Genomic DNA, 12,636 nt, shown 5'->3' on the forward strand with positions numbered 1-12,636 from the left:
CCCTAACCCGTAACCGTCCCCGGAATAGGTTAAGAGGCATTACCGGACTTACATCCCAGATCCGAACAATAACATAACAAAAATCTTCTCAATTCAATAAGATATAGATCATTCATATTTAACACAAACTTTAAACAATCATCCAAGGTCTAAATCATACATTCAAGACTAATTCAATAACATAAGGAAGTTTCAAAACATAGAAATTTTTCAACTTTTAAAAGGTCAAACGCCCGTGTGAACAGGCCGTGTGCCTCACACGACCTTAGATACGCCCATGTGTCTAAGCCGTGGCAAAATAGGGCATAGATACTGACTTGCCCACATGGCTACAAGACACACCCGTGTGCCTTAGCCGTGGTCGAGTCTGACTTGGGCCACACGGCTAGCCACACGCCCGTGTGCTTTGGCTGTGTTCGAGCCTGACTTAATTGTAGGGTACCCTAGGGGACACACAACCGTGCAACAAAGTCATGTGTTGCACACGGCTGAGACACACGCCCATGTCTCTGCCCCTGTGGACAAAAATAGGCCATTTGAATAGGAAATTTGCCACCCCAAATTTGGGTCAATCTACAAGCAAAGAACCAAGCATATACGCACCACCATTTCAGCCAATTTTATGCCGAAACATTCGTAATTTATGCTAAAACATTACCAATCATTTCCATTCTCAATTCATCACTCAATTCATACCAAAACTTAAACTAACATCATACCTAACCAAATGATCGATACATTATTCAAACATATGCTATGAACTTACCAAACTTGCCAGCTTACCATCTCTTTTAACCAACCAAAACATACCAAATTGAACATTGGCATCACATATTATATACCATTATCAAACTATAAGTTCAAACATAAACTCGCCAAATCACATGGCTAAATATATACATCACAAAACATAATCCCGCAACTACTAGCCTATACATGCCATACTTCAAAATATACAATTTCAAAATACCAAAATTAGGTTCGATAGTGTGGTGACGATCCTTGACGATCCCTGAGCTTGTAGTAACGCCGATATCTATAAAACAATACAAACATACACAAAGTAAGCTTTCCAAAGCTTAGTAAGCTTGTACCAAAAACATCAACAGTATATAAAATATGAAACATCAACACATAAGTACTTATATATTCTCAACTCATTCATCTGTCCATCCGAACATCATCCATATGTTTGTACCAAATTCAGTAAACTTTTTGGGCATTATACCATCTACCACATAGGTATTATACTTACCTAAACATTCCCGTATTCATTCGTTTTCATTCTAACCTCTTGATCGGATATTTTAATATTTTTCGAATGTCACTGATGCTTTAAACATCTGCACATTTAGTGCTTTAAAGATTAGCTAAAGCTATAATAATTCCACACACTTAGTGCCATCTCAATTAACCGAAGCTATTTCGGTATCGCACACTTAGTGCCTCATATAGCCGAAGCTAAACTAACTCGCACACTTAGTTTCACCACTAGTTTATAATCTAATTCATCCATCTCAATTATATATACATCTATATATAATCAAAACAGCAAGATATACTTACAACATCTGTGACACCCCTAAAGTGACCCTAGTCGAAAAGTGGTTTCGGGACCACTAAACCGAGTCATAAAGATAATTAACCGTCATAGTTGATGCTCATTATATGTACATATGCATGTGTGAAAATTTCATGTTTGAATTTTGTTAATAGTAAGTGAATTTTATCAAATAGGAATTATGTGAGAAAATTTGGAAATGTGCTAGGCAAATGTAAAGTGGCCTAATAATGCATGTTGTGAAATGATGGGTTTGAATGTCAAATTACCCAAAATTAAAGCATAGTGGCCGGCCATGCTATGGGTGGAAACATGTTGCAAACATGTTGTGTTAGTGAGTTATGTTAGAAAGAATAAAAAAAGGGGTTAGGATTAAAGTAATGCAAAAAGGTAGAGTGATGAAAAAAAAATGGTCTCATCCATGCCCCCCCCCTTTGCCGTGAATGGAAGAAAGGAAACAAAGAAAAAAAAAAGTGTTCATCCTTGAACATCTTTGGCCGAATAGAAGAAAGAAAGAAAGGGAATGAGCTTGGAGAAAAATCGGCTATGAAGGCTCACTAGATTAAGGTATGTTTAGTGTTGCTTTGAAAGTTCATACATCCCTTGGATGATTAGTCTAAATTCTAACTATCTCATGGATGGATTTGGGATTATTAGAGAGTTAGTATTCGACTAAGAGGCTTCAAAAGTTTTAGTTGAAGCCTTGAGACTATTAGCATGTTAGCTATATGGATGTGTTAAGTTACTTGAAATGCTAGATAAATTTGAACTCCCTACCAAATTCTTTAGGCAACCCATGTTAGAAATTTCGGTATTGAGATGTCTAGATCTTTCGGCCATTGTAGCTATGGAGGAATAAAGTTTTTGTTTCTTGTTAAATTGGATGAATCTTGTTGTATGAGTGCTTGAACAAACTATGATTAAATGGATGCATAGATTCAAAGTGGGAAGAAATGGGCTATTATATTTGATGCTAATGCCGAATATGAAGATGATGAACTTGAATAAATAATATTCAGCTAGCATGATAAGTTATGAAATATTAAGTAGATGATATAATTGATTGATGAAGTGGCTAATAGGGATTTCTAATGAAATTGTTGCCAAGGCCGAATGTATCATGAAGTAAATAAAAAAAAATTCTAAATGTGCATTATGTGCTTATATGTGTATTCGGCCAGGGAAGTTCGACATGAAACTTTGATAGGTTTGAGAGATGAATGACCGAATGAGCTAGAGGTTATGTATGGATGAATTTTATGCACATGTGTGTGTGTGGCATTAGTAGCTAATGGCATTCGGCATTGTTTAATTAAAATTAGAAATGAATGCTTGAAAGTTAAATAGGTCACTCTAATGACCAAATATGCTAAAAGCTAATATATGGACAAATGATACGAACGAATTGGTTTTTGAAATGTATATGGTTGCCATATATATGTGTTTGATTGAGAAGTAAATTTGTTTGATTTAGCTCAAGAGCCTAGAGGATCACAGTTGGATAAGGGAAAGGAAAAAAGTGATCGAAGAGCCGTCGTAATCGTTCGGCAACTTCCGAGGTAAGTTTTAAGTGTTTAAACATTGAGTAAATACAATTATAATAGGACATGATGAGTTGATTTAGTAAGATATGATGTGGCCATGATATGTTCTAAGCTCAAATTGTAACACCCCGAACCCGAGACCGTCACCGGAGTCGAACACGAGGTGTTAACAGACTTTTAAAAATTTTCCAGACACTGCCAATCTGCATAATAGTCGCTTTAAAAATCATATCTTGAGTTTCACAACTCGAAAATCAGATTCGTGATTTTTCCCTGAAACTAGACTCATATACCCATCTACATTTTTTTTTCTAGAATTTTTGGTCGGGCCAATTAGTACAGTTTATTAGTCAAAGTCTCCCATGTTACAGGGATCGACTACCCTGACCTTTGCGCATTACGACTTGGATATCTCCTTGTACAGGGCTCCAATACTGATGCCGTTTGTTTCTATAGAAACTAGACTCAGAGAGGAATCTATAAATATATGGTATGACTCCTAATTATCTCTGGTTAATTTATGGTAAATTTTCAAATTCGAAACAGGAGATCCAGAAACCGTTCTGGCCCTGTTTCACGAGAACTTTAATATCTCTTAATATACTGTTCATATGATTGTTTCGTTACTTTCATATGAAATTAGATTCATCAAGGTTTGATTACATAATTTATTCACTATTTAATTCCATTGCTACAAATTTTTGTGATTTTTCAAATCCACACCACTGCTGCTGTCAGCATCTGTTTTCAAGGTAAACTTTACCTATTTCGTGGTTACCATGGACCAACTAGGGTTTTGTCATACATAGGTCCACATATGATCATATTTAGCCATTCCAATGGCTGATCATTTGCCCAACACTTCCATTCCAAACCATAGTCACATCATGAAACCATATATACATACATAAACACAAATGGTCTAATGCCATACTCCACTTCTACAAGCCATTTTCGCATGGCTGAACACACATACATCACAAGAAGTGCTTAAAACAACAAGGGGTAGTCCTATACATGCCATATCCAGAGTTCAACTAAAAGAGTACCAAAAGAGCTTTGATAGTGTGGATGACTTCGACTTCGATGATCCCGAATCCGATAGCTAACGAACAAAATCTATAAAACAGAGAGCCAAAGCAACGGGTAAGCATTTTAAAGCTTAGTAAGTTTCAAGTAATGAAATCGGCTTTGACTAAAGTATTACATTCACATAGCTAAATGAATCACTTTATTAATACACATTCTCATAATCATGCTTACTTCACAATTCGTCAACATATATACACACACAAGGTATCAACCCATATAAAAGCCCAAAAGTTCGTTAGTCGATTGAACGAATACTACTTAAAACGAATCGACTTTTCCGAATCACATGCAAACATACCTTATCGTTTGGGTTTGTTGAGCGTATTAGTTGAATTTATTACAGCACAAAACGCTCACATTCATACCCAAGTTTCTTCGGAATTTAGCCGGATATTACCACAAGCACAATTGCCTTCGGGTCTTAACCCGGGCATAGCAACTCGCACGAATGCCTTCGGGTCTTAGCCCGGATATATCAACTTGCACAATTGCCTTCGGGTCTTAGCCCGGATATATATCAACTCGCACAAATGCCTGCGGGTCTTAGCCCGGATATATCAACTCGCACAAATGCCTGCGGGTCTTAGCCCGGATATATCAACTCGCATAAATGCCTGCGGGTCTTAGCCCGGATATATCAACTCGCACAAATGCCTTCGGGTCTTAGCCCGGATAAAATCACTAGCACAATTGCCTTCGGGACTTAGCCCAGAAAAATTCAAATGCTCATGCACATATATATCAACAATCATGACACATCCATATTTCACTTTCGTTACTAAGGCTCAAACACAAAGCATTTATTAAACCTTTCCAATTTCGGCTCAATAGCCACACACAAAGAGCATGATTTCAATTGGCTTTATAACATAGTCTCTATGCACATTTGACTATCCATCATAGGATGACTAATCATTTCAATATAATTCAAGTAGGGTGATTACTCGAAGACTTACCTCGGATGTTGTCGAACGACTTCAATGGCTATTCAATTACTTTTTCCTTCCCTTTATCGGATTTAGTTCCCCTTTGCTCTTGAGCTTAAGTTCAACAAATTTTAAAATAGTCATTAATCGACTATTCAAGTATTACTTTCAGAATAATATATAAATTGATTCGACTTTCACACACATAGATTATAGTAAGCTTTATAAAAATCAATAAATAATTCATTAGCAAATTTTCATTAATGTTTACAACAAAATCACATATTCACTACGAGCTGTTTTCCCTGAGCAGCAGTCACTAAATTATTTATAACTGGAGCTACAAAACTCCAAATCACTTGCCGTTAATTTTCCCTGAATATAGACTCGTATATCTTCCATCCATAAAATTTTCAGAATTTTAGGCTTGGCCAATCAATACCAGATTTTTCTTAAAGTTTCCCCTGTTTCACTGTTTGACTAATCTGACCACTCTTCACTACGAATCAAATTTCTCATTTTACAGAATTCCAAATGTGTTGTATTTGATTTCATTTGAAACTAGACTCATTAAGGAGTTTAAGCATATAAATTTTATCTTATAATCATTTTTGTACAACTTATAATGATTTCCTAAAAACAGAACAGGGAATCTAGTAGTCATTTTGACTCAGCCCCACAATACTTCAAATATCTCAAGATCGGTAACTCTTTAGTTCTTATAGTTTCTTTTGTAAGAAAATAGACTCTTCAAGCTTTAATGACATAATTTACTCAGCTTCTAATTCAACTCCTACAAATTATGGCGATTTTCCAAAATCACCTTACTGCTGCTGTCCCCAAGCAGATTATTACCAAATCAAATACTAACATTTGCATTTCACCTTAATAGCTAGCTTAGCAAACCTTAATTTAACATATAATTCACACATATCACATTCCAAGCATTCACTCTATTCTATCACTTAAGGTACAAACATTACTCAATCACTTCCTAATTCAAGTACACATTCGGCCTTGGTACATAATAAGGTAGTCGATTCCTTTCCCTTTAGCACCCATTGCTCACATATGATTATTTGTATAGCTCAAACACTCATCTATCTTTATCATGAAACAACAAAATTTACCATTGTGAAATACCATAGCCGAATGTCATTAAACCTAAACCACCATGAAAATTTTACTTATCACCTCATACCTTATTATCAAATTGAACTAATTATTTATTACAATTACCCAAACAAAATTTTCTCACATTTAACACTTATATACCAATCAATTGTTGAAGACAGACAAAATCTCATTTCCTCCCTTGACAACCACAACCGAAAGCTCAAACCAACATCTAAAATTCCAAGTTTTCAAATGGGCTAATATGGAACTAGCTAATTGACTTAAACTAAACTTAAAATTTCAAAAACTAACAAAATTTTTACTAACCTTCTCAAGCTTCAAGTGACCGAATGTTTCCCTCCTATCTTCCTCTTTACAATCGGCCAAGAAGAACCAAGGATACAAGCTTTGTTTTCATTACCTTTCTTTTTTTCTTTTATTCTTTCTTTTATTCATTATAACTCCAATAACCCAATTTCTTATTATAATATCAAATTCAACAAATATATTGCCCATCATCAATCCATCTTGGCCGGCCACTATAAGGGAATTGGGCAATTTGACATGCAAGTCCACCCTTGTGTTGACATGCACTAATAAGCCCTTTAAAATTAGCCTATCATATTTCACCATGTCTCATGTTGATCCCTATTTAATAATTCCTCATGCAATTGGCAAAATTAGGGAATGAAACTTCCACATATGCATGTACACACACATAATAAACATAGAACATAGCAATTAATTATTTTTATAACTCGGTTTTGTGGTCCCGAAACCACTTCCCCACTAGGGTCAATTTTGGGCTGTCACAACTCTCCCCCACTTAAGAAATTTTCGTCCCCGAAAATCTTACCGGTAAATAGGTTTGGGTATCGTTCTTTCATCGAGCTTTCGGTTTCCCAAGTAGCTTCCTCGATCCCGTGTTTGAGCCATAACACCTTTACTAACGGAACCCTTTTGTTTCGCAACTCCTTCACTTCACGAGCTAGGATACGCATCGGCTCTTCTTCATAACTCATATCGGATTGAATGTCAACCTCGGAGGGATTAATTATGTGGGAGGGGTCAGATCTATAACGTCGAAGCATCGAAACATGAAAAACGTTGTGAATTCTTTCAAGTTCAGGAGGTAAAATCAATCTATATGCCACTGGACCAATTCTTTCGGATATTTCATACGGCCCAATGAACCTCGGACTCAATTTGCCCTTACGGCCAAATATGAGTATCTTTTTCCAAGGTGAAACTTTAAGAAACACTTTATCTCCCACCTGATACTCAATGTCTTTTCGTTTCAAATCCGCGTACGACTTCTGACGATCTGTGGCTGCTTTCAGACTTTCACGGATTACCTTTACTTTCTGTTCGGCATCCTTAATCAAATCAACTCCGAAAATTTTACTTTCACCGAGCTCGGTCCAAAACAATGGTGTACGGCATTTACGACCGTACAAAGCCTCGTAAGGTGCCATCTTAATACTTGATTGAAAACTATTGTTGTAAGCGAATTCAATCAAAGGTAAATACCGTTCCTATGAACTACTGAACTCGAGGATGCAACATCTCAACATATCCTCAAGTATCTGAATTATCCGCTCAGATTGACCATCGGTTTGGGGGTGAAAAGCAGTGCTAAAATGCAGCTTGGTACCCAAAGCTTCTTGCAATTTCTTCCAAAATCGTGAGGTAAATCTCGGATCTCTATCCGACACTATAGAAATAGGTACCCTGTGTAATCTCACAATCTGAGAAACATACAATTCGGCTAGTTTATCCAATGAAAAATCCGTACGCACGGGGATAAAGTGAGCCGACTTAGTCAGTCTATCAACAACAACCCAAATCGCATCCTTCTTACTTGTTGACAATGGCAGTCCGGACACAAAGTCCATTGTGACTTGATCCCATTTCCACTCGGGTATCATGATCGGCTGAAGTAATCCTGAAGGCACTTGATGTTCCGCTTTCACTTGTTGACATATTAAACATCTCGAAACAAAGTCGGAGATGTCTCGTTTCATACAATGCCACCAAAACCAACGTTTCAAATCGTTGTACATTTTCGTACTCCCCGGGTGAATTGACATTCGGCTACAATGGGCTTCGTTCAGAATCATCGAAATGAGTCCCGAATTCCTTGGAACACACAAACGACTTATGAACCTCAAACAATCATCATCATCAATTTGAAACTCCGATTCCTTGTTCGGAACACACTCAGCCCGTTTTGCAACCAATTTATCATCGACTTTCTGAGCTTCACGAATTTGATGAGTCAATAATGGTTTGGCTTTTAATTTAGCTACTAACACATTGTCGGGTAGAACAGACAAATGCACATTCATCGCTCGTAAAGCAAACAATAACTTCCGACTTAAGGCGTCCGCAACCACATTAGCCTTTCCCGGGTGGTAATCAATGACAAGCTCGTAATCTTTCAACAACTCAAGCCAACGTCTTTGTCGCAGATTTAAGTCTCTTTGAGTCATCAAATATTTGAGACTTTTGTGATCCGAAAATACATGGCACTTTTCACCAAATAGGTAATGTCGCCATATTTTAAAGCAAACACGATGGCAGCTAGTTCAAGATCATGGGTCGGATAATTTTTCTCATGTGGCTTTAATTGTCTCGACGCATAGGCCACCACTCAACCTTCTTGCATCAATACGCAGCCCAGCCCAAGTAGGGATGCGTCACTATAAATGACAAACTCTTTGCCTGATTCGGGTTGCACTAAAATTGGAGCTTCAGTCAAATAAGTTTTTAGTTGATCAAAACTTTTCTGACATTTCTCCGTCCATTCGAACTTAACATCCTTTTGAAGTAGCTTCGTCATTGGTGTGGCTATCATCGAGAAACCTTTGACAAATCGTCGGTAATAACCGGCGAGTCCCAAAAAGCTCCGAACTTCAGTAATATTTCTTGGAGGCTTCCAGTTAAGTATGGCTGAAATTTTGCTCGGGTCAACTCAAATACCCGATGCGGATACCACATGACCCAAGAAGCTAACCTCTCTTAACCAGAACTCACACTTACTGAACTTAGCATATAACTGCTCAGCATGTTCGGTCTCATCTCTTGAATAGACCAAGATGTCATCAATGAACACAACTACGAACCGATCCAAATATGGTCTGAAGATCCGATTCATCAAATCCATAAATACCGCAGGGGCATTAGTAAGCCCAAACGGCATCACTAAGAATTCGTAGTGACCGTACCTCGTTTTGAAAGTAGTTTTGGGTACGTCCGAATCTCGAACCCGCAACTGATAATAACCCGATCTCAAATCTATTTTGAGAACACTGAGGCTCCCTTTAGTTGATCAAACAAATCATCAATACGCGGTAACGGATATTTATTCTTTATCGTCACTTTATTCAGTTGACGATAGTCAATGCACAACCTCATGGTTCCGTCCTTCTTTTTCACGAACAATACTGGTGCACCCCAAGGTGAGAAACTTGGTCGAGCAAAACCTCTATCCGTCAATTCTTGCAACTGAGCTTTCAACTCTTTTAACTCGGTTGGTGCCATACGATACGGAGCTATCGAAATCAGCGTAGTCCCAGGTACAAGCTCAATACCAAACTCTACCTCCCGAACAGGTGGTAAACCCGGTAATTCTTCAGGAAAAACATCCAAGTATTCACAAACCACCGGCACAGATTCGGGTTTCTTTTCTAATTCTTTGTCATCAAGTACATACGCAAGGTATGCTTCGCACCCTTTTCTTACATATTTCTGGGCCAACATGAGGATATTACAACTGGCAACCCATCCAAGTCTGTAGACTCAACTCGGATTACTTCGTTATTTGCGCACCTCAAATCAATAGTCTTGCTTTTGCAATTCACAACCGCATCATGCACGGTCAACCAATCCAACCGAGAATAACATCAAATTCATCAAACGGCAAAGCATCAAGTCCGCCGGAAAACAGGAACTCGAATCACTAGGGACATTTCTTACACACTTTGTCGACAAGCACGTAACGACCCAAGGGATTTGACACCCGAATTACGAACTCAGTAGACTCAATAGGTAAAGTCTTACTGGATGCTAAGGTTTCACATATGTAAGAATGAGTAGAACCGGGGTCAATCAAAGCAATTACATTAGTATCAAAGAGAGTGAAAGTACCGGTAATAACATCAGGCGAAGAAGCATCCTCGCGGGCACGTATAGCATAAGCTCTAGCAGGCGCACGAGCCTCGGATCCGGTCGTAGCATCTCTAGATCCTCTCTGACCACCACTAGCATTGCCCGTATTTCTAGATGGTCTACCTCGAGCAGTGGTAGCACCCGGTTTCCCACTCTGATTTACATTCTGTTCAGACAACCTCGGGCAATCTTTGATGAAGTGGTCAACTGATCCACACTTGTAACAGGAGCGGTCATGGAATCTACAACTCCCCGAATGCCATTTACCGCAATATCGACATTCTGTTTTGTCTCGACGTTCATTCCCAACGCTAGCGACCGAAGTGCCTCGGGTACCCACAAGGGGTCGATCACGATCTCGTCTAAAAAGGCCCGAAGTGCCTCTAGACCGGCCCACATCATCTCGAAATTTCTTCGATGCCTGTTGAAGAGACTTTCCCGAGGATCTTTTACGAAACTCCCCTGTTCCCACATCAACTTTTTGTTTTTCTTTTCTAAGCTCTTCGGCTTTACAAGCTCGCTCGACAAGTACTACGAACTCTCGTATTTCAAGAATGCCAACGAACATTTTTATATCTTCATTCAGCCCATCCTCGAAGCGTTTACACATGATAGCCTCGGATGAAACACATTCCCGAGCGTATCTACTAAGTCTAACAAATTTTCGCTCGTAATCAGTAACTGACATAAAACCTTGCTTAAGCTCAAGAAATTCCTTCCGTTTTTTATCAACAAATCTCTGACTGATATACTTTTTCCGAAACTCAGTTTGGAAAAACTCCCAAGTTACTTGCTCTCGAGGCACAACAGAAGTCAGAGTACTCCACCAATAGTAGGCAGAATCGCGTAACAAGGAGATAGTACACTTTAGGCATTCATCAGGTGTACAATATAGCTCATCGAGTACCCGGATAGTGTTGTCCAACCAAAGTTCAGCTTGCTCGGCATCATCGCTATCCGTAGCCTTAAATTCAGTAGCCCCATGTTTTCGGATTCTGTCAACTGGGGGCTTATTTGACCTTATTTGGTCAGTTACCGGAGGTATTGTAGGTGCGGGGTGGTATTTGTCGGAATGGAGGTTGTGGAACACCGTATTAGTTCGAATGTATTGGTTAACCAATCATTCATCACGCTATAGAAAGCTTGTCTAGCTTCATCATTCGGGTTACTAGCATTAGGTTGAGAGTCCGCCGGCGCTGTCCTTGTGCGGAGCAGGCGCTACACTCTCAAGATCATCAGCTACCTCTCGTCGGATCGGATCCATTACTATAAATAAACACATTTGCAACTGTCAGAAATCACCACACTATCAAATAATCACATAAAATGCATGTATAGCTAGACCCAACGCATTACGGTATCCTAGAATCGACTAAACGTAGCTCTGATACCAATCAATTGTAACACCCCGAACCGAGACCGTCACCGGAGTCGAACACGAGGTGTTAACAGACTTTAAAAATTTTCCAGACACTGCCAATCTGCATAATAGTCGCTTTAAAATCATATCTTGGGTTTCACAACTCGAAAATCAGATTCATGATTTTTCCCTGAAACTAGACTCATATGCCCATCTACGTATTTTTTTCTAGAATTTTTGGTCGAGCCAATTAGTACAGTTTATTAGTCAAGTCTCCATGTTACAGGGATCGACTACCTGACCTTTGCGCATTACGACTTGATATCTCCTTGTACAGGCTCCAATACTGATGTGTTTGTTTCTATAGACAGACTCAGCGAATCATACATATGTATGACTTAATAATTCTGTTATTATGGTAAATTTCAAAGTCGAAACAGAATCCAGAAACCTTCTGCCCTTTCCGAGACTTAATATCTCTTATATACTGTTCATATGATTGTTTCGTTACTTCATATGAAATAGATTCATCAAGGTTCGATTACATAATTTATTCACTATTTAATTCCATTCCTACAAATTTTTGTGATTTTCAAATCCCACCACTGCTGCGTCACATCTGTTTTCAAGGTAAACTTTACCTATTGTGTTACCATGACCAACTAGGTTTTGTAACATAGGTCCACATATGATCATATTTAGCCATTCCAATGGCTGATCATTTCCCAACATCCTCGACCTAGTCAATCATTACCATATATACTACTAAACAAATGGTCTAATCATACTCACTTCTACAACCATTTTCGCATGCTGAACACCACCAATAACAATCACAAAGTTCCTTACCAAATCATATTCACATGG

Source organism: Gossypium hirsutum, chromosome A04, assembly GCF_007990345.1.
Source record: "Gossypium hirsutum isolate 1008001.06 chromosome A04, Gossypium_hirsutum_v2.1, whole genome shotgun sequence".
NCBI classification, from domain to species: Eukaryota; Viridiplantae; Streptophyta; class Magnoliopsida; order Malvales; family Malvaceae; genus Gossypium; species Gossypium hirsutum.